Raw genomic sequence first — 19785 nt, forward strand, 5'->3', positions numbered from 1 at the left:
TATAATTATATATGATATATGTGTGTATATATATATATACATATATAATGGGAAACTAGATGGTATAATAGATAGATAATAGTGGATATATATATATGTATATATTTGTCAAAAAGTGGGAATTGAAGATACTATCACACCTTCACACCAATTAAAATTCTGAAGATCCCAAAATGGAGATGAAGTGGCAATCAGAGCACCCAAGAAGGAAGGATAAAGGATAGAGATGGAAAATTAGGTTGCCCCACTCCCATTTATTGATGGCTTTGTGCTTTGTGTCAGCAGGTGCTTGAATGGGCCTTGAAGGCATGTCCCCTAGGAAACCCAACTGAGCATTCACTGGAAGGCCTAAGACATCCAAATAACCCTTTCTAAGACCTACTGGCTAAGGAATGTTTATCCTGAAAGGTATCACTCAATAAAAGTAGAGCTAAGAACACATAGGTGTATTTATGGTGCTGTCCATCAGAAAGAAGAGTGCAACATCTTGCGGTAAATTTACGAGAATTTATCACCCTTCTCACTTTGGTATTGCTTGACATAGGCTTTGCTTGCCACCCAGGTGCTATAAATTAGATTCTAGCAACCTCCAAAATAAGCGACTAGGGGAACTACTCTTAAACCTCCTGAGAACTAATTCTAATCAATAAAGAGGAACCAGTTTTTAAAGTAATTAAAAAATAAAAGCTAGCCTTTATATGATGCTTTAAGATTTGAAAAGCACTTTTCCACAACTTGTCTCATTTATTCCTCTCAAAAACCTTGTGTAGTAGGTACTAGTTTTATCCCCCTTTTACAAATGAAGAAACTGAGACTAAGAGAAGTTAAATGACAAAATAGGAACAATGGTAACGTTAGGGAATTTATAGTAGACAAGGAAATTAAATTTTTTTAATGTATTGAGGGAGCATATTTCAAAGGACTCAGAGGAAAAAATAGGTAACATCCAGCATCCTAAAATTTACAAGGAATGTCATCCTTAAGAGGGATAGGAAGCTCTCATGAATGAAATTTCAAAGAAATAAACACAATTAAGTTCAAAGAAAAACAAAAAAGGTTGGCAAGCTATTGGCAACTCTCTAAAGAGAGACTTATTGACCAAGTTAGATTCAAAAGGATGTGTATGGAAATGGACACAAGGATAGGTAATGGCATATGAATACAAAAGAGGGGTATGTCCCAGAAGAATTGTCAGGAACACTAAAATTGCTAATGAGCTGAATCCAGAAATGAATGTTTAGGATAATTAAATGAGCTTTTTCTTTATGAGCTATGTTAGGAAGAAGAGGAAGGTCAAAATAGAGATAGGCCACTGCTTGAGATAGATAGGATGATGGTAATACTTGAAATCAGAACTACTTAGCTTTCGTTTTACTTTTTTTTCTCCAAGGAGAGTGAACTTCAGACCAGGAAAACTAGAATAGCGAAATACATATATATAAAACATATTGTATATATACACATATATGTATATATGTATGTATACATGCATACATACATGTGTGTGTGTTTGCCAGGGAGTTGGGTTCAAGTCGCCAGGGTCAGACAAACTACATTCCAGGATCCTTACGGTCTTTGATCTTTGAAGAATTATGAAGAATGAGAGAGATGTTACAAGACTAGCAGCGCACAAATATTGTCCGTATTTTCAGAATTAAAAAAAAAGAGAGAGAGAGATTAGACTCTTAAAACTAGTCCAGGTAGTAGGTAGTTACTACTAAGAGCTAGGTGGCACAGTGATTAGAGTGCAGGACCTGGAGTAAGGGAGATTCCTCTTCCTGAGTTTAATTCCAGCCTCAGACACTTATTTGCTGTGTGACCCTGGACAAGTTGCTTAATCATGGTTGCCGCAGCTTCCTCATCAGTAAAATGAGTCAGAGAAGTAAAACCACTCCAGTATCTTTGCCAAGAAAACCCCAAATGAGGCTGCAAAGAGTTGGACGCAACTGGGAAATGACTCCACAGTCAGAAGCATGGTTTCCTCCACAACAGGTGAATTCATCTTTCTGTTTTTGACAGAATTATTAGATCAAAGGACTTCCATGCTAGAGTTTGACAGCATTGTATTTGACAAAGTTTCTAATACTTCATTTGGATATGAGTTAAGACATGGGATTTAAGCAGAATATTTGGCAAGGTCTTTCATGTTGTTGTTGTGGAAAAGATGGAAAGATATGAAGCAGGAAGTGATTGAATGACAGAATCCAAAGTGTAGTTATTCATTGATGAAATCAGTGTCAACTTGGACTCTAGTGGAGTACCCCGCTAGAATACATGCTATTTGGCATTTTTATTGAGGATGTGGGTGAAGATGTAGATGACATGCTATCAAATTTGTAAATGACACAAAGCTGGGAGGTATAACTGACATTCATGACAGAGGCTAGAATGATGAGATGAATCTAATATGAAATTTAATGGGGATAGATATAGTATTTAAAAATTAACATCACAAGAACAGTGTTGGGAAAACGAGGCTAGAAAACAGGTTTTGAGAATAAGATCTGGGAAATTTAGTGGACTGCAATGTTTATGTATTTCAACAGTATGACTATAAAACCCCCAAACCAGGACAGACTTAGGCCATATTAAAAGAAACATGATGTCCAGAATGAGAGAAATAATAATCTAGTTGTGCCCTTTTCTAATTGGATCACATATCATGAAAGACATTTATAAGTTGTGTCCTAAAGAGGCTAACACCAGAAACTATGCCACACAAAGATGTTTACCGTTGAAAAGAGAATAATTAGTGAGGAAAGGACATAAAAACTGTGTTCAAGAACTTAAAGGATCAATCTTGTTCTGCTTGGCCCCAGAGAGCAGAACTAAAAGAAAGGATTAAAGGATTCAAAAAGTAGAGTTAGGCCTAATGTAAGGTGAAATCACCAATAATTAGAGCTATGCAGTAGTAGAAGATTCCACCTGTAATGATAGGGTGTTCCTCTTCACTTGAAGGTCCTTAAGCAGAAGTTAGATGACCATTTGTTGGGATAAGTAGCATTTTTATTCATCTATTAGTTTTTCTAAATCAGTCAGCAAGCCCTTATTAAGCTTTTGCTAAGCATAGGGAAGAATGAATGAATGAATGAATGAATGAATGAATGAATGAATGAAAAAACCCTCAAGGTATCTTCCAACTTTGAGGTTCAGTGATTCTGATTCTGTGTAAAGGACAGATCATTTCTGATTGGGATTTACATACAGGGGGGAGGATTTGAGCTGTGCCAAGAGAAATGGACAGATTTCAGTAGGCAGAGAAGAAAGAATTCCCAGTTTGTGAGAAACAAAATAAGCAAAGGGGATAGAAAAGTAAATTTAGTTTAGTGGAACAATAAATAGACCCATTTAAACTAGATTAATTAATCGGTATCCTGCCTTATACAATGGAAGGAATATCAAGCACCTCTTCCTTTCTCTGAAGATAAGAAGGGTCTACGGGTTTGAAATTCTACATATAATATTCTAAGTTCAAAGAATCTCATCCTTTCAAGACTGGCTATTGGGATAATTTTGGGGAGGTCACAGTAATTCATGGAGATCATCAGGATGTCAACATGCTACAGTGGAAAAAATGCTGGATCTGGAGATAGAATCTGGGTTCAAATGTTCTCTATGATTCCCTACCTGAGAGACCTTCAGCAAGTCACCTAACCTTACTGGGCCTCAACTACCTCATCTGTTAAATGAGGACATTGGACTAGACGAGGAGTTAGGAACCTGCAGCCTTGAGACCACATGTAGCCCTTTCAGTTTCTCCTATAGATTTAGTTATTATCTCTATGTTGATGATTCTCATATCTACTTATCCAACCCTAACTTCTTTGCTGACCTCCACACTTACATCTCCACCAACCTATTGGACATCTCAAACTGGATCTCCTTTATACATATTAAACTCAACATGTCCTAAAATAAACTCATTATCTTTCCCCAAAAAATGCCCCCCTCTTCCAAACTTCTTTATTATTGTTGAGGGGTACCACTATCCTCCCAGTTCCCTAGGCTCTAGAATTTAGGTGTCATCCTTGGCTTTTCCCTCTCAATTACCTATCTGATCTGTCGCCAAGGCCTGTCAGTTTTACCTTTGCAACATCTCTCCTATAAGCTCCTTCTCCTCTCTGACACTTCCAATCACCCTGCTAAAGGCCCTCATGCCTGAACTATTGCAATAATAACCTGCTGGTAGGTCTCCGTGCTACAAGTCTCACCTCACTCTGATCCATCTTCCTCTCAGCTGTCAATGTATTTCCTTTTTTAAAAAAATAGTATTTAATTTTTTCCCAGTTACATGTAAAGACAATTTTTAACATTCATTTTTTAAAATTTTGAGTTCCAAATTTTCTCCTTCCTTTCCTCACACCTCCTCTCCCTAAGATGTTAAGCAATTTGATATAGGTTATATATGTGCAATCATGTAAAACATATTTGAATATTAGTCATGTTATGAAAGAAGAAATAGATCAAAGGAAAAAAACACACTGAAAAAAGTTAAAAATAGTGTGCGTTGATCTGCATTCAGACTCTATCAGTTCTTTCTCTGGATATGGATGTCATTTTCCATCATGAGTCCTTTGGAATTGTCTTAGATCATTGTATTGCTGACAAGAGCTAAGTCATTCACAGCTGATCATCATATAATATTGCTGTTAATTGTGTACAGTGTTCTCCTGGTTTTTTACTTTACTTTGCATCAGTTCATATAAGTCCAAGTTTTTCTGAAATCAGTCTGATCATCATTTCTTATGGCACAGTAGTATTCCATTACATTTATATACTACAACTTGTTCAGCCATTTTTCCAGTTCATGGGCATCCCCTCAATTTTCAATTCTTTGCCACCGCAAAAAGAGCTGCTATAAATATTTTTGTACAAATAAATTCTTCCTCCCCCTTTAAAAAAATTTCTTTAGGATACAAACCTGGTAATTGTATTGCTGGATCAAAGGGTATACACAGTTTGATTGCCCTTTGTCATAGTTCCAAATTACTCTCCAGAATGATTGGATTACTTTCCAATTCCACAAGTTGTGTGTTAGTGTCTCAGTTCTAAATTATGTGCCCATTCTGACTTCTTTATTTTGGTATATGGTATAAGATACTGGTCTATACCTAGTTTCTGTCATATTGTTTTCTAATTTTCCCATGAATTTTTGTCAACAGTGCCTTCCTGTCCCAAAAGCTGGGGTCTGTAGGTTTATCAAATACTGGATGCCGTGGCCATTTACTACCATGTCTTGTGTGCCTAACCTATTCCACTTATCCACCACTTTATTTCTTAACAAATACCAGATACGGTTTGAGATCTGGTAGAACTAGGCCATCTTCCTTCACATTTTTTTCATTAATTCCCTTGATATTCTTTACCTTTTGTTCTTCCAAATGTTGTTATTTTTTCCAGTTGTACAGAATAAATTTTTGGTAGTTTGGTATAGCATTAAATAAGTAAATTAATTTTGTAGAATTGTCATTTTTATTGCCTTGACTTGTCCTTTCCATAAGCAATTGATATTTTTCTACTTGTTTAGCTCTGACCTTATTTGTATGAAAAGTGTTTAGTAATTTTGTTCAAATAGTTCCTGGGTTTCTCTTGATAGGTGAACTTCCAAGTATTTTATACTGTCTACAGTTATTTTAAATGGAATTTCTCTTTTTACCTCTAGCTGTTGGATCTTCTTGGTAACATATAGAAATGCTGATGATTTATGTGGGTTTATTTTATATCCTGCAACTTTGTTAAAATTGTTCATTATTTCAACTAGTTTTTTAATAGATTCTCTAAATAATACCAACATATCATCTGCAAGGAGTGATAGGTTGTTTCCTCATTACACATTCTAATCCTTCAATTTCTTTTACTTATCTTATTTCTATAACTAACATTTGTAGTACAATATTGAGTAATAGTGGTGATAATGGGCATCCTTGCTTCACCCCTGATGTTAATAGGAAAGCTTCTAGCTTATCTGCATTGAAGACAGTGCTTGTTGAATGGTTTTAAATTTATATGCTACTTATAATTTTAAGGAAAGTTCCATTTTTTTATGCTTTCTAAAAGTGTTTTTAATAGGAGTGAGTGTTGTATTTTGTCAAAAGCTTTTTCTGCATCTATTGAGAAAATTATATGATTTTTGTTGGTTTTGTTATTAATATGGTCAATTATGTTGATAGATTTCCTAATGTTGAGTTAGTCCTTTATTCCTGGTATAAATGCCACCTGATCATAGTGTATGATCTCTGTGATATATTGCTGTAATTTCCTTGCTAGTATTTTATTTTAAATTTTTGCATCAATACTTATGAGGGAAATTGGGCTATAGTTTTCTTTCTCTGTTTTTGCTACACCTGGTTTAGATATCAGTATCATATTTATGTCATAAAAGGAATTTGGTAGAACTCTTTCTTCACCTACTTTTAAAATATTTTATATAGTAATGGAATTAATTGACCTTTAAACATTTGATAGAAATCACTTGTGGAGGCATCTGGCCCTGGGGGTTTTTTCATAGGGAGTTCATTGATAGCTTGTTCAATTTCTTTTTCTAAGATGGAATTATTTAAGTTTGCTATTTCTTCTGTTAATCTGGACAATTTATAGTTTTGTAAATATTCATTGATTTCAGTGTATTCTTTTTAAAGCACATTTTGCACTCCCATCCCAGTAAACTCCAATGTCCAAATCATCTTCAGGATCAAACATAAAATGCTGTTTGGCATTCACAACCCTTCATAACCTGCCTTCCTCTCCTGCTTTCCAGTCTTCTTACACCTTATACCACCTTCAAATACTTTGTAATCCAGAAGCAAGATACTCAGTCTCTCAACTTTGGGTATTGTCCTGGCTGTCTTCCATGCCTAGAATTCTCTCCTTCCTCAACTCTGCCTCCTGGCTTCCCTGACTTCCTTCAAGTCCCAAGTAAAATTCGACCTTCAACAGGAAGCCTTTCCCAATCCCTTTTGTTTCCAGCACTTTTCCTCTGATGATCATCTCCAATTTATCCTGTAGCTTATTTGCACATAGTTGTTTGAATATTTCCCCTCCACTACATTGTGAGGCCAGGGACTTTCTTTTGCTTTTCTTTTTATCCCCAGTACTGAACAAAGTGCCTGGCACATAGCAGGTACTTGATAAATGTTTATTACCTAAATGATTCACTAGCAGCATAAGAAAGAGAAATGAGTTAAAAGTGGCTGAGATTTAATCCCATGTTGCTTAAACTGATTAAGTTATTAAATCATTCTCATTAACAAAATCAGAGAAGTTGGAAGCAGGAGCTGATTTTGTAGATGATTGGTTCTTCTCCTACTGGAAAGTGTTTTAAGAAGATCCTGACTGAGCTTGCCTCCCTTTCCAGGTCACCTCATAGATAGTCTCCTGTCGACTAGTGCATCATATTAATTTTCCTGCTTATCTGTTCAGATGCTATTGCTTTGCCTTAGTCTCTTATACCTTTATGTTCCTTAACCTTGTCATGTGTTCTGAATTTCAGATTCACTACTTTTGATGTGACGTCTGATACAAGTAGCCAAGTAGAAAGAAGGAAAATGCTGTTGTTTCTGGCATCCTACATGGCCTGTGAGTTTTTCTTTCCTTCTTTCTTTCCTTCTGTTCCTCTCTGTCTCTGTCTCTCTCTCCCTCTCCCTTTTTCTCCCTTCTCCTCTCTTTTTCTTCTTTGCTGAGTAGTTTGCTTTGCTTTTCAGGAATAAAAAGATATTTCCTTTAATTTCTCCTTTGTGATATTTGGTATTCTGCAATATGCATGCATTTCTCTCCATATTATGATAAACAGATATCCATATCCCTCCAAACATCCTTTATTTCTTGGAAGCAGTTGGACCAGACAATCTACTTTGTGCATTAATTATTCCACAAGCATTTATTAAGTGTTTACTGTGTACTAGCCTCTGGGAATACAGTAACCAAGAAAAAGAAACAGTACCTGACTTAAGGAATTTACATTCCACTGTAATAGGGAAAAGGGGGTGAGGAGGGAGAGAATGGTAATGTATACATAGAGAAATAAATGCTCAAAATATGCAAAATAAATAAGAAGTAATTTCTGGAATGAGGAATGATACTATAACTGAGAGAATTAGGAGTTGGCATTTGAGCTGAGCCATGAAACGAATTATGTATTCCAAGAAGTCTGGGAGGGGAGACTTCTGAAATTACATATAGTCATCAAAGTCAAGAAATCCTGATTTGTTTAAGAGGAAATATAATGCAAGTGTGGTGTTGGTCAAATTCTTATTTTTCATTTGCAAAGATATTTGTCATGTAAAGTACAAAAGATTCATCTCTTAAGTAGACCAGAAAAAGGAGAGTGAAGTCTCTGATTCTAAGATTATTTCCTATATGGCACTAGGGTTCCCCAAAAGCTATAGTATGCAGTAAAATTAAATTAAATTAAAAATAAAAAGTTTAGTTTTCATTGTTTTTTTCTCAGATAAAAGTATGTGGAACCATTCTAAGACAAAGTAGTGACTCTCCTCTCCATTGCTTCCTCTTTTCCCTCCCTTCTACTTTTTTGAAACAGGAAAGAATCCAATAGAAGCCACTTTTCTTGTGGTACTGGTTTAAACCAATTTATTCTGTGTAGGAGACATTTGCATTTTAAACCTTACTCTTTAATTATGGAACAAATTATATTAAAGGGATTTAAAGCATCAGTAAGCATATGGAGGAAATATCTGAGGGAATAAACAAAATTCCCTGAGTCCTCTTAAATTATACGACAACTACTCTCCTAAGTCTCTGAAGGTAAACTGGCCTTAGCCAATGAAAGGTAGAAGGCAAGGTCATAAAGGACAATATGGGTTTTAAAGAGGCAACATGGTATAGTGGAATGAACTATGAATTTAGAGCCAGAGGAAGTGAGTATGAATCCTGGATCTGGTCCTTAGCAATCTGTGTAACACTGGAGAAGGGGGCAGATAGGTGGTGTAGTAGATAGAGCATCAGGCCTGGAGTGACCTGGAGTGAGGATGACTCCTCTTTCTCAGTTTAAATCTAGCTTCAGACACTTACTAGCTGTGTGACTCTGGGCAAATCACTTAACTCTGTTTTCCTCAGTTTCTTCATCTGTAAAATGAGCTAGAGAAGGAAATTGCAAATCTGCTCTAGTATCTTTGAAAAGATAACCCCAAATAATGTTACAAAGAGTGGGATGCAACTGAACAACTACAAACCTTTGAGAAGTTATTTAACCTTTGGAACCTCACTTTCCTCATATGTGAAATGAAGTCTGACTAAATGGTATGTAAGGACTCTTGACTCTCCAATCAAGGAATCTGTGATCCTCCCCAGACTCTCACCTTTTTTCCCCTGGCAAAGATGAGCCACATGTACTTCAGCATCTAGAAATCTTGTTCTTAGAAGTTAATTCCCTACTAGCTTCCCAGTGATGCCATTTTAATGCCTTTCCCTCATCCATACCCACACAGGCATATGCTGTTCACTCCAGCCAGATCATTCATAGCTTGAAATCTCTTAAAACAGTTCTCTTGAAACAATAGCAGAAAGTAGCTGATCATACTACCTGTGGATCCACTTTAGAGGAATGAGTGGACAGATCAGAGTAACGAGGAAGCGAATTAGAGAAGAAAGCATGGTACCTTACTCCTGGGTCATTGTGAAGAGAGAGAAATAAAAATGTGGCAGAAAGCCCTACTATGATCTATTTCTTTGAAAGTGAGAATATTGATATTTACATGAGTGGCCAAGATGAACATTCAGCTTTGTGAGTTATTGATGAAAACTTGAAAATGCACCAATTATAGGTTCTAGGAGCTAAAGGGGAAAAACAAAAATTTTGTATGCATAAAAAGATTAGTAATTGTCATTTAAGAGAAGCTGCTTGCCATTTTTTCCTTGTTTTCATGAAGCACAGTGACAATTATATTTATTATTAAATATATACCTGATTAATTGTTAGTTTAAATTTTCAGTTACTCCTCAAATGTACTCTACAATCTGACATCATCCCACTTTTCTAACTCAGGTTTGCTAATAGGCATCTCTTGTACTTACTCTGTGCTTTACTTTCTCCATATCTTTGCCCACACCTTTCCATATGTCTAGGTCATCCACTGCATTCTGGACCATTGCCAGTCATCTTGACTTTTGTCTTTCCACTGGACTTGAAGACTCTGGAAGATAGAGTGAGACTGAGGACTTTGTGCAGGTCTGCCTTACTTAAATTCAACTTACATGCAAATCAAGATGTACCTCTGTGATGCCATTGGTAGTTGTTGATGATAATAATAATGTTAATAGTCATCTTTTTTCAGTATTAATAAGGTCCAATATTTTTTCCATACTTTTTGTATCCTTCTTCTGCCCTTTTCAAATACTGAAGAGAATGAAAATGTAAGTAGGGAACAGTGGATTTTCACAAGCAACGTTCTACAGTGGACCACTTGTTTACCATCATGGGATGAATGAAAGATGTTGTCCACCAGAGTTGAATGAATACCTACCTTAAGGACATTTAGGTGGTCTCATATCTCATTACCCATCTTGGGTATTACTAACTTCCTGTTAGTCATTTTTATTCTTTCCAGTCCAAAGATCATTCCCCTTGACAGAGAAAACAGAAACAAAATTAGTTTGGGGTAATATATATTCTTATCAGACCATTTTAGGTATATTCCATACCTGGCAGTCTCATTTTTGTTCATATGAATCAACACTGCCAGAATGGTCTTCTTTATACATAGACTTGGCTATGTGCCCCTTCTGCTGAAATAAACCTTTATTACTCCAAGTTGCTTGCTAAGTAAATTTCAGACTTCTTGGTATTCAAGATTCTCTACAATCTGATGTCATCCTGGATATCTACCATTATTTCATGTTACTTTACTTCACAAATAGCCAAAGTTGCATATTCTCTCTCCTGCATTATGCTATTTACACTCATTTCTGCCTTCAATGTTCTCCGACCTTCTCTTTGTTGAATTCTTACTCATCCTTTAAAACACAGTTAAAATGCTATTTGGTGTTTATGCTAATCTCTCTGTTGGTAAGATGTCCTATCCTTAGACTCACATAAATTTGTCTTTAAACTCACTAATGTGTTTATGTACTATTTTATATTTTATTTATCTATGTCTGGGTATTCTCTACTAAATGGTAAGGTTCACGAGGGAAGGGACTGTATCTTTTTTGAACCTTTTATCTCCCTCAGTGCCTAGCACAGTGTTCTATAAATAGAAGATGATTAATAAATATTTTTTATTGAATATGATTGTAGAACTTGACTGCTTATGCTGAAATTTGTGGGCTTGCTCATGAATATAATCAGCTGTTCAAGAAACATGATCATCAATTCACAACTTAATGAACAGTTAGAGGTGGCGATTACATTCCTTACCAAAGAGAAATCCTAGCAGTTAAATCTCCATTTCTTGGTAAAATATAGACTCTGGACTTATATTTGATTGACTTTCTCCTAGTATGCTTATGTTATAACCAGGAAAAATGATTAAAGATCCTTCAAGAGCTTCTATCCTAGCCCCTTTCTTATTAATTATATATATTCTGGTTCTCCATTACTTCTTATTAGAGCTATGGTTATTATTTTTCCTCCTTAGGAGTTACAATAGCAATTACTTTATCCATCTCTCTGCTTCCTTGAGGCACTTGGTAATAGTGACAACTAGCCTTTAAAAATACTTATATTGAAAGAAAGTTAGAGTGACTTTAAGGAACTCTCTTATTTTATTAACTTTTGGGTAAGGGTTTTGGAACAGGTTGCCCTCTGCTAAATTCAGTAGAAAGGGATTTCTATTGAAATTACCAGTTACCAATGTTCTCTTAATTTCAAAATATAATGGCCCTTTCTTAGTCCTTCATCCTTCTTGACCTCTCTGTAGCCTTTGATGCTGTCAATCACCTTGTTTTCCTGGATAGTCTCTCTTTGCAAGGTTTTTGTGATGCTTTCTTCTGCTTCTCCTTCTATAGTCTGTCAATCATTTCATGGTCTCTTTGGCTGAATGTTCATCCATGTCAGCTATGCTCCCTCTTCAATCCCTGCCCCGGGTTTTCCCCAAAGGTTCTATCCTGAGGCCTCTTGTTTTTAGCATATATCATCTTTATGAAGATGATTCCCAAATTTTTGCACCAACCCCCAATCTTTTTTTCCTGAACTGAATTCAGTCCCATTTCTCCAAATTCCTTTTGAACTTCTCAAACTGGATGACTTGTTGGCAACTCAAACTCAACATATCCAAAACAGAATTCACCATCTTTCCCCCTAAACATGCTTTGCTGAACTTTGCTGTTACTATCAAGGAAAACACCAACCTCCCAATCACCAAAGTTTACAGCCTTGGTGACATCCTTAACTCCTCCTTTTAACCACTCACCACAGCAGTTTTCCCCTTCTGCTCATTATTTTTACTGTGTAGGGTATTAATGCTGCTCTCATAATTCTCATTTCTCTTTTAAACCACTTAGGAATAGTGTGTGTGTGTGTGTGTGATTCCATATTCTCAAATTCCTTAGGGTCCTGTATCTCGTGTTGTATCATTCTCCTTTATTTTGCAGTATTTATTTATAGATGCTGGAACCCATTTGGTAGATCTGGAGGCCATATTTCCTTCTACTGTTACTTCTGTTGTTTTCTATTGATTTATATGTTTATATTCAAAGTCTTTGAGTTTTCATCTTCCTGAAATCTTTGCTACTTTCATTTTTCCCCTCTTATTTTTCCTTATCACTCAGTTCCTGATTACTTCTCTGATTGAAGTTTCCTTGGGGGCTGAATCTCAAAGCATCTCAGCCTCCTCTCACACTGGGAAATTCATAATTCACCAGCCTAGGTCTCTACACCATTTAACTTTTGAATGCTCTGAACTGGCCACAACTGAGTGCTGTTCTCTTTCCCTCAGCCTTGATGGACTGATGCACAATCTTGCAATACCCCTAAATGTATAGTGTCCTATTCTGGTGACCTATCTCATTCCGTTTGTTCCTTAGTTCTGTGGCCTGAAACCAGGGCAATTCAGAGCTTTTCAGTACTGGTGCTTCTGGTTTGCAGCCCCTGGCAGGCAATTTTGTTCTTGAAGAGCTATCGCCAAGCTGGCTGTCAAGGCCTAGGGAAATTTTTGCAGCCTAGAGCCAGAGTTTCCTTGGCACTGGAAAGGAAAAGAAGGAGAAAGTTTTGATGAAAACCTGTGTCATGTCCTTGGATCTGCTAGAGCAGCTTTGCTGCTGGTAGCATGGGAGGTGGGAGAGGAGTGCTGAGTGAGCTCAGGTTCAGTTCCTGGTTTTTTTTTTAATCTTCTTTTGGATTTTAGGCATCCTAAGCCATAGAGACAGCTGAAGTTGCTTTACCTTTGGCACAAAATTTCTGTTTTGGAGAAGTCTGAGAGGTCATTGGGATTGGGAAAAATATTTAGTCTGCCATCTTGTTGCTTGTCTAGATAGAGTCCCATAGCAGCTTTTCCAGATATTTTCATCATCCCTCATACCTTCCTTGGCTTCCTTGTTCTTCATCCTGTCAGCTGTAAACTTTCCCTCATGGTTCACTGATAAAAAGAGCTTAGACACCATCTTTCAAGAAATTATCAAGGAAAACTGGCCTGATATTGTAGAACAAGAGGCTAAAATAGAAATTGAAAGAATCCACTGATTTCCTGAAAGAGATCCCAAAAGGAAATCTCCTAGGAGTATTGTAGTCAAATTCCAGAGTTCCCAGGTCAAGGACAAATTACAAGCAGCCAGAAAAAAATAAATCAAATATTGTGGAAATACAATCAAGATAAAACAGAATTTAGCAGCTTCAGCTTTAGCTAAGGCATCAGAGGACTTGGAATATGATATTGCTTTCTCAATGAGGGTGGGTGGGGAGGGAGGAAAGGAGAGAATGTAGAACTCAAAAGTTTTAAAAATGAATGTTAAAAATTGTTTTTGCATGTATCTTGGAAATAAAGTGTACAGGCAATGGGGTCTAGAAATCTATCTTACCCTAAAGGAAAATAGAGAGGAGGGGGATGGGAGAAGGGGTGTTGTGATAGAAGGGAGGGCAGATTAGGGAAAGGGATGGTTGAGATACACACTGTCCTGGGATGGAGGGAGGGGAGAAAATTTGGAATTCAAAATTGTGTGGAAATGAATGTTGAAAACTGAAAGTAAATTATATTTTAAAAAAGAAAGAAAATGTCCTATATACACAAAAATACTTATAGCAGTTCCTTTTGTGGTGGCAAAGAATTGGAAATTAAAGGGATGCCCATCAATTGGGGAATTGTAACAGAATGCTGTTGTTCTATAAGAAATGCTGAGCAGGATGGTTTCCGAAAAACCTACATGAGCAATCTATCTACGAGTGATGACTTGATGTCTTTTCCTCTCAACTTTCTTTTTAACTCGACGGTCTAGTTTCTAATCTCATCATTCAACTAAAATTTCTCTTTCCAAAGTTACCAGTAGTCTCTTAATTTCCAAATCCAATGACCTTTTCTTAATCCTCATCTTTCCTGACCTCTCTACAGCCTTCAACACTGTTGATCACCCTCTTTTCCTTAATATTCTCTTCTCTAAGTGTTCGTGGCACTATTCTCTGCTTGCCCTTCAATCTATCTGACCATTTATTTTCTGTCTCTTGTGCTGAATCTTCATCCAGGTCAAGCCCAATAAACAAGGGTGTCTCCCAAATTGCTGTCCAGCTGACATCATGTTGCAGTTGAGGTCAGCAAAAGTCTTAGACAACTGTATATAAATTCCTTAAATAGAACATTACTGCACAAGAGAGACAAATGGGCATGGGAAGAGGTGCTAGGAGCTCATATGAGACTGATTCTTCCTTAGATATAGGTATTTAGAAGAGTGCCTGACCATTGAAGTTTTCTGACTATAACTAGCACATTATTGCAATAAATCTGCTTTAACTTTAGTGACTAATGCTTATTGTTTGTAGAAGAACCTTTCAGGTGGTTTTTCCACCACGCATCCAAATTCAGGATTTCATGAATATCTTTTTGTAGATTGTGATGTTCAGTTATGTAGATAATAATGCAGTGTCATACTGGGTTTGGAAGATCCATTTCATTTATTGTCATTCATATCCAGAAAATTTTATATCCTCCTCCCCTCTCCCAGTCTACACTGGTAAATAACATGGCCTCTTCCAACTGGTATACCAGGTAGGGTATCAAACCTAAAGATTACTGTTTTCAAATACTGATAGCCTTCAGCATAATGTAGTTGTGGCAGAGAGCCTTAGCTTTCCACTTTTCTTTTTAACAAACGGTATCAGACTCAGCATTATGAGGGGAGAGTAAGTATAACCCCTTTCCAATTTCAGCATATAGAGAGAATCCTCTCTGAAAGATTTAAGGAAATAGTATGGAGAGGAAGCACAAATCACCAGTGGGCATTGAAGAGTCCCATTGGAAGGAGAAGTTACTATACCAGTGGAGTAAATGAGTCTGCTTAGAATACTGGGCGAATATCCACATGGAAATGTCCAGCCAGCAGCTGGAAGTGGGAGACTAGAGGTCACGATCAGGGAATGATAATTTTGTTTTAAAAGTCATCCACATGTAGGTGATTGTTGAATTAATGGGAATTCAGCTATTAGGCTGTCACCTATTAAATCTTCTATTTTCATATTGTCCTACTTCAAGATGATACCTCTACTAGCTATGTTCCATTTCTGATTTGTTTCTCTGATTTGTTGTGATCTGGAAAAACAAATAACCAAAATTATGTAAGTAAATATATATAAAGCAAATCCAGGGATTACATAGACCAGTCAAACCATAAAAGGTTGACCAAATAATCATGAGAAATTTGACCAGTCAGGGAAAATATTTGCAAATTGGTAGCTGAATAATGGCAGCTCAGTGGTTCAGTGGATAGAGTACTAGTCCTGGAGTCAGGAAGTCATCTTCCTGATCTCAAATCTGGCCTCAGATACTTTCTAACTGTGTGACCCTGGGCAAGTCACTTAACCCTGTTTGTCTCAGTTTCCTCATCTATAAAATCAGCTGGAGAAGGAAATGGCAAACCACTCCAGTATCTTTGCCAAGAAAACTCCAAATGAGGTTACAAAGAGTGAGACATGACTGAAAAACAGCTCAAAAGCAAGAGTCAGGTTCTGAGTAAGAACCTAAAGGTAAGATGAATGAATTTGAGCATATGTATTTTGTATGGCAATTTTCTCTTCTGTGGGTCTTTTTAAACTTATATGTGGGTCTTTGACTGTGTTGTGCATGGTTGCAATTGCCAGAGGACTCACCTTCTGATAAATAGAATGTTACAGTATGTTCTTAAAGAATCTGAATCCAAGACTGAGATTTTGAGCTTGTTGACAAACCTGTTACTCTCCAACACACACATTTACACACATACACACACACACATACAGGAGAGCACACACACAAGCACACACGTGTATGAATTCACTTGAAAACTTCATAAACTCTAAAGCCTGGAAATAGCCCAACTCATTTGAGATTTTGCTAACTTGAAAATATTGGAGTATTGTATCCACAAATTAGAAATACAGTAACTCAATTTTGAGGCACAGTTGTTATATGGGGGAAAAAGCTCATGGAGGGATGTAAACTCTCTGAAAAGGATTATTCTTCATTTTTATCAAGTATCAGAAAACAGTTAAAATTGCCCAACCATATGACCAATAGCCATTCAATAAAGAGTTCGATAATTCAGCATAATGAATCTGTTTCTCAGAGAAGGGAATAGTGTGGGTTGTTATGTCAGTGAACCATAGAAAAGCAGATTTACTCTTGGACGTCTCATCCTTTAATATTCTATTTTCAGCTTTTCTTTCATAGAAAACTGCAACATCTAAAAGTTATTAAATTCAGATTTAAAAAATCAATTATTGTGGTTTTCTTCTCGTGTTTTTTTCTTCAAACAATACAAATTGAGCCTGCACATCTAAAATAGGTTCAGTTTGGGCAATATATCTGTATATCTACCTATATAGATATAGATACATAGATAAATATATTCATATGCATACACATAAATATATACTTTGTATAGTATGTATCTACTTAGTTTATATGTATTATATGTAGATATACTTTTATAGATATATATTATAAATAACTATATATGTATATTTATACATAAATATACTGTGTGTATATGTATATATATATACATATACACATACATATATAATTCATAAACACACACAAAACATACAGTGTCCACTCATTTTCAGTTTCTTGGGCTATGTTGTTGTTGTTCAGTTGTTTCAGTCATATCTGACTCTTCATGACCCCATTTGGGATTTTCTTGGCAAAGATAAGTGGAGTGATTGACTGTTTCCTTCTCCAGCTCATTTTACACTGAGGCAAACAGGGTTAAGTGACTTTCCCAGGATCACACAGCTAGTAAGTTTCTGAGGCCAGGTTTTAACTCAGGAAGATGAGTCTTCTGACTCCCAGACCAGTACTCTATTAGCTGCCCTTGTGCTGTACATATAGGGAGTGGGGGATTCCTGTGTATGTATACATATGAATATATTAATTTATATATGACTATATATAAATTTCTGTGTAGTCATATACATATACTCATATATATGTATGTACATATGTACATATATAGTTGAACTATGTATCTCTTTATATTTATCGTTTATATTTCGACTTTGTTTAATATTGGAGTTCATGAAAGAGTTTTATAAATAAATGTAAATCAACTTTTAAAATTTTTAAATGAAAGCCTTCTTAAAATGCCTGTATATTTCTCTGCATGATTATAGAATATAATGAACTTAATTTAATCATTTCTTGATGATTCATTGTCATGATGAGCAACAGCTACTTCACTGGCCAAATATATAGAATATAACTGTAAATGAGATGCAAATGTGGATAGTATCCATAGAGCTGAAGGGTGCTGAAGGACACTGGAGGCAATATTGCTATCCCACATCAGATAGCACAACACAATGGCTTTGGAGTTAGAGGATCTCTGTTCAAATTCTGCCTCCTGTATTCACTCAGATATGACCTTGGGACCCCATATGAACTTTGAGGAGAACTTTGATTCCTCCCTTACTTAAGGAAATAACCCAAGCCTATTTTTCTGGCACTTATCAAATAATTTATAGGTATCCTATAAGTGTAAAACATCCCTTGCTTTTTGCTTTTACCTTTAAAACACAATCTTTTGTTGTTGTTGTTGTTGAACCATCACCCACTTATCTTGAAAAGCTTATTCAAAGCCTTCTCCTAGATTACAGTTCTTTTCCTCCCCACTTTCACTGCCCTCTTCAGGATCTGGGAGTGTGTTGTGCTGCTTTCCTAAATATTAACCCCGTCCTCTAACTCCTCATTTCCCTGTTGAGTTTGATACATTTCTATACCAAGCTTTTTCTAGATATGTGTTCAAACCACCTTTGTTTCAGATAAGAATGAGGTAAGTGCCCACCTACCTCTTCTGTGTTTTGCGTATTCTTATCACACATGCAAATTATAAGAAATGACAAGTTCCACTCCTTCATTCTTTCTACTCTAGTGTATTTCTCCTATTGCCCTACCTTTTCTTTCCCTCTGTTCCCTCACAACAGAATTAATCCCACCTCTCTCTTACACTCCACAAAACACTTTTTTTTCTTGTTTAACTAACTCAATACCCTTTTCAGGATATTAAAGCTCTGAAGGAATTTTCGTTTCTTCTCCCCCATGATAGTGTTAGCGCCAAATCATTATACAGTTCTTTCTAGTTGCTCAAATAAATTTATCTTTCTAGTTTTATCTTTATTCTTATATTTTATTTCAGAGTTTTTACTCCACTTTGGTGTTTTAATCTGGAATGTTTGAAAGTCTTCTATTAAATATCCTTTACTTTTTTTTTCTTGTAGGATTATACTCAGTTTTACAGGGTCAGTTGTTCATAATTGTAAGCCTATGTTTTTTACCTTTTGAAATATTGCATTCCAAGTTCTCCTCTAGTTTTTAGTGCAAACACATATTTTTGTGTGTGTGATCCTGATTGTAATTCCTTGATACTTAAACTGAATGCTTACAGTATTTTTTCTGGATATCACCATATTAGATTTTGACTGTGTCATTCCTGAGACTTTTCCTTTTGGAACTACTTTCATGGGATGATCAATGGATTTTTTTTAATCCATCTTTCCTTTGCTCTGTGGTTCTGATAGACTTGGATAGTTTTCATTTGTAATTTCTACAGTTGTAGTTTCCAAACTTTGGGGAGGAAATGGTATTCAGGGAATCCAGTGATTTTAAATTATCTCTCCTTGATCTTTTTTTTAAGTCAGTTTCATCTAATGTTAGCTGTCTTACATTGTCTTATGTTTAAAAAAATCTTTTGATTTTGTTCTAATATTTCTTGTTGTCTTATGGAGTCATTAATTTCAGTTTAGTCTAGTCTTATTTTCAGGGATTCCATTTCTTGGGCAAGACTACCACTTTTTCTTTTGATCTGTTTATTTTCCTTCCAGTTCTTTCCTCCACAGCATTTATTGTATTTTTTTTTATTCTTGCTTAATTTCTTCTAGGTATTCATGTGGTCCTTTTGGAAAACTATTTTTTTTTCTTTTGAGCATCTACTAGCAAATGTTATGGAGTTATATTTGTATATTTGTACAATTAATATATAATATATAATTAATATATTAATTATTATTAATTATATTGTTTATTATTAATTATAATTTATTATTAATTATAACATAATTAATATATAATATATTTGTATAATTAATATATAATTTTTTTATACTAGGTGGTATTTTCTTTGATTTAATCATCTCTCTAGCTTTCATTCCTGAAT

The 19785-nt window shown here is 35.7% G+C and overlaps 1 protein-coding gene across 3 annotated transcripts in view; it reads left to right on the forward strand.

Annotated features, from left to right (window-relative positions):
- Positions 1–19785, forward strand: part of NMNAT3 (nicotinamide nucleotide adenylyltransferase 3) — a 144235-nt gene that overhangs the window by 38434 nt on the left and 86016 nt on the right. The window contains exons 2-3 of one of the 3 annotated variants that reach the window (XM_072613512.1): positions 7490–7575; positions 10081–10183. The exons of 1 other annotated variant lie outside the window; for it this stretch is intronic. The gene's annotated coding sequence lies outside the window, so the exon portion shown is untranslated. The remainder of the gene's footprint in view (positions 1–7489; positions 7576–10080; positions 10184–19785) is intronic. One more of the 3 variants, XM_072613514.1, reaches the window with a different exon arrangement.

Source organism: Notamacropus eugenii, chromosome 5 (assembly GCF_028372415.1).
Source record: "Notamacropus eugenii isolate mMacEug1 chromosome 5, mMacEug1.pri_v2, whole genome shotgun sequence".
Lineage (NCBI taxonomy): Eukaryota > Metazoa > Chordata > Mammalia > Diprotodontia > Macropodidae > Notamacropus > Notamacropus eugenii.